Below are 4155 nucleotides of genomic sequence, written 5' to 3' on the forward strand. Positions count from 1 at the left end.
CAGCACGCTAATTAAAAGGACAGGGGTGTAACTTGTATAATGTTGATGTCACAACTTAAATAAACTGTCTTTAACAAAAACAAAGTTTGATTCTCCATGATCAAATATTAAAATACCTTTGAGATTGTTGAGAATAATTTATTTGTTCAAGGTTTGGAAAATGCCGGATACAAGGATAAGGCAAACAGATTCTATATTTTTAACTGTTTACTAGACAAATATACGTATGGGGAAACAGGCAGGTTCCTTGGAAGGTTCATACCAATATCCCAACAATTCTCCAATGGGTTTTTGAGAAGAAGACTCCTGACCTAAGAGAGGTTAACCAAATTTAAGGGGCACCAAGAATTTTGAATCCAACATCCGATACTTTTCTTTAGTGGATTGACAGACGTGCCTCTTTATCCAGCACTGTAACGGGGCACATCTTGCAGTGGGAGAGCAAACAGTCTTCCATGAACCAAAATGCACTGAACAGGCATAACATTATCTGTATAGCAGAAGGGGAAATCCTGAACAGCATAAACAATCAATAAACAACCATAAACAAAAAAACATGTTACCTGTCAATCGTTCTTAACTTAAGTGTTACAACTTTGATTGTCATAAGTGATTATATTGAATAAATGCAACATACTAAGTATCTTAAAACAAAGAGAACCGAGAAATCAAAATAAACTCAAAGTAAAGCAGTGAACTTCATTATAAAACATGTGATTTTATACCATAAAACCCATAATAAACCTGACAGAGGCCTTCTTCTGAAGGGGTAGAGGCTTAGCCCTGGAGGTTGTGCATAGTGGCAAAAATCCACATCACAGGATTCTTTATTGAACATCTCACACATCATGTACTCATTATCATTGGAATTGGATACATTTCTTGTCAGTATTGCAGCGACACATTACTTCTCATACATTGTCATTCTGTATATTACTGCAAGCATTGATTTCACCAATCAGACCCTTATGTCCTGTAAACACTAGAGAGGATCTCAAAACATCAGGAAGTTAAAAACAACAACAATACAGTCAAAAAGTGGGGAAAAATGTTGTGCACATCAAAACAGCATAATAATTCAATTGTATCTCTGTAGACACCTTCCCCATTTTGAGGGCCAAGGGAGGGCTAAGGAACTTAAGAGCAATGTTAGACTACACTCACACTTACTGTCTTTTACTTTCCCTCTTACTGTCTCCCTTACTGTCCCCCTTACTGTCTCCCTTACTAACCCCCTTACTGTCCCCCTTACTAACCCCCTTACTGTCCCCCGTACTGTCTCCCTTACTGTCCTCCTTACTGTCTCCCTTACTGTCTCCCTTACTGTCCTCCTTACTGTCTCCCTTACTGTCCCCCTTACTGTCTTCCTTACTGTCCTCCTTACTGTCTCCCTTACTGTCCCCCTTACTGTCTCCCTTACTAACCCCCTTACTGTCCCCCTTACTGTCCCTCGTACTGTCCTCAGTGTCTCCCTTACTGTCTCCCTTACTGTCTCCCTTACTGTCCCCCTTACTGTCTCCCTTACTAACCCCCTTACTGTCCCCCTTACTGTCCTCCTTACTGTCCCCCTTACTGTCCCTCGTACTGTCCTCAGTGTCTCCCTTACTGTCTCCCTTACCGTCTCCCTTACTGTCCTCCTTACTGTCTCCCTTACCGTCCTCATTAATGTCCCCCTTACCGTCCTCTTTAATGTCCCCCTTACTGTTGCACACCTTTGACAAATCCTGTGTACAGGGCTCCATACAGAGATCCATATAGGGCTCCATACATTCCTTCCAACATGCCTCCATACAGGGCACCCAACAACCTTGGCTCCCGACATGGCTGCTTTCCTCGATGCAGTCTTCAGTACAGCACAGCATGCAGAACTTGCCTGTGAGAAAATATTCTACTGCATTAAATTGAAATACAAATTGCCATGCATCCTCATAACTAATCGTAATAACTACATCCTGCACTCTAATGATTTCGACCTTTGGCCTTAATCCTTATCTTTGACCTTTGTGTATTTTACTTCTAGGCCTCACCTGGGGCATCAGGGGCATCAGGACTGCCTGTGGTTTCCACGCTGGTATCTCCATCTAGAAGACAAGGACGGGTGACTTTGATGCTGTTATTGAAGTCACCATTACTGTAATTATCTGGAAATCCCCAGTAGTCAGTGTGCTTCATTTCCATTCAAATCAATTTGTGACTCACTGCTTGTGTCTGTGGATGTATCACTGCTACTCACATCTGATAAATGAAGAAGAAAACATTGGGTGAGTTGGAGTTTGTCGTCTGGCCATTGAACTTGGTTTAGCCATGGACTCTTCAGTAATAAAATTGGTCTGGACAAGATCAATATTACTATATTTTTTAATTGGTAAATGGTTTTGATTGGGCTTACTGTCTTTCAAATAGTGTTTATAGTGGATGTTATAGAATGTGTGTTTGAAGAAGCTGGTAAGTAAAATGTTTTATGGCATGAAAAGGTTTGGGGAATTGATATAACTTTGGCTTGGATTTGAGAACCCTTTGGTTTATTCTGTCATCTGTCTAAACCTTCAGCATGGCCCCACAGCAAATAGTCAGACTGACACATTTACTCATGTCTGGTCTAGAAAGCATTTGCCTAACTATGCTTCAGGGGTGCTGTTGTTATAGTGTATTCATATAGTGCCATCAGAAAGTATCCAAACCCCTTGACTTATTCCACATTTTGTTGTGTTAAAGACTAAATTCAAAATTCATTATAAAAATATATATACATACACAGTTGAAGTTGTAAGTTTACATACACTCACTCCACAAATTTCTTGTTAACAAACTATAGTTTTGGCAAGTTGGTTAGAACATCAAGTAATTTTTCCAACAATTGTTTACAGGCAGATTATTTCACTGTATCACAATTCCAGGGGGTCAGACATTTACATGCACTAAATTGACTGTGACTTTAAACAGGTTGGAAAAATCCAGAAAATTATGTCATTGCTTTAGAAGCTTCTGATAGGCTAATTAACATAATTTGAGTCAATTGGAGGTGTACCTGTGGATCTATTTCAAGGCCTACCTTCAAACTCAGTGCCTCTTTGCTTGACATCATGGGAAAATCAAAAGAAATCAGCCAAGACATCAGATTTTTTTTTTTAGACCTCCACAAGTCTGGTTCAGCCTTGGGAGCAATTTCCAAACACCATGGTACAAAGCAGCAGTCATACCGCTCAGGAAGGAGACACGTTCTGTCTCCTAGAGATGAACGTACTTTGGTGCGAAAAATGCAAATCAATCCCAGAACAACAGCAAAGGACCCTGTGAAGATGCTGGAGGAAACAGGTACAAAAGTATCTATATCCACAGTAAATCGAGTCCTGTATCGACATAACCTGAAAGGCCGTTCAGCAAGGAAGAAGCCACTGCTCCAAAACCGCCATAAAAAAAGCCAGAGAACGGTTTGCAACTACACATGGGGACAAAGATCGTACTTTTTGGATAAATGTCCTCTGATGAAACAAAAATAGAACTGTTTGGCCATAATGACCATCGTTATGTTTGGAGGAAAAAGGGGGAGGCTTGCAAGCCGAAGAACATCATCCCAACCATGAATCACGGGGGTGGCAGCATCATGGTGTGGGGGTGCTTTACTGCAGGAGGGACTGGTGCACTTCACAAAATAGATGGCCTCAGGAGGAAGGAAAATTTTATGGATATATTGAAGCGACATCTCAAGACATCAATATGGTAGTTAAAGCTTGGTCGCAAATGGGTCTTCCAAATGGACAATGACCCCAAGCATACTTCCAAAGTTGTGGCAAAATGACTTAAGGATAACAAAGTCAAGGTATTGGAGTGGCCATCACAAAGACCTGACCTTAATCCTATAGAAAATTTGTGGGCAGAACTGAAAAAGCGTGTGCGAGCAAGGAGGCCTACAATGCTGACTGAGTTACACCAGCTCTGTCAGGAGGAATGGGCCAAAATTCACGCAACTTATTGTGGGAAGGCTACCCGAAACATTTGACCCAAGTTAAACAATTTAAAGGCAATGCTACCAAATACTAATTGAGTGTATGTAAACTTCTGACCCACTGGGAATGTGACGAAATAAATAAAAGCTGAAACAAATAATTTTCTCTACTATTATTCTATGATCCTAACTGACCTAAGTAAGACAGG

At 40.7% G+C, this 4155-nt stretch overlaps 1 long non-coding RNA gene across 1 annotated transcript; it reads right to left on the reverse strand.

The window, feature by feature from the left end:
* Positions 1 to 1600: 1600 nt before the first annotated feature.
* Positions 1601 to 2288, reverse strand: LOC115128824 (uncharacterized). Its single transcript, XR_010461891.1, has 3 exons — positions 2200 to 2288; positions 2028 to 2081; positions 1601 to 1873 (listed from the first exon to the last, which is right to left on the reverse strand). It is a non-coding gene; the product is annotated as an uncharacterized LOC115128824 (long non-coding RNA).
* Between the last annotated feature and the right edge of the window lie 1867 nt (positions 2289 to 4155).

This window comes from Oncorhynchus nerka, unplaced genomic scaffold (genome assembly GCF_034236695.1).
Source record: "Oncorhynchus nerka isolate Pitt River unplaced genomic scaffold, Oner_Uvic_2.0 unplaced_scaffold_9329, whole genome shotgun sequence".
NCBI classification, from domain to species: Eukaryota; Metazoa; Chordata; class Actinopteri; order Salmoniformes; family Salmonidae; genus Oncorhynchus; species Oncorhynchus nerka.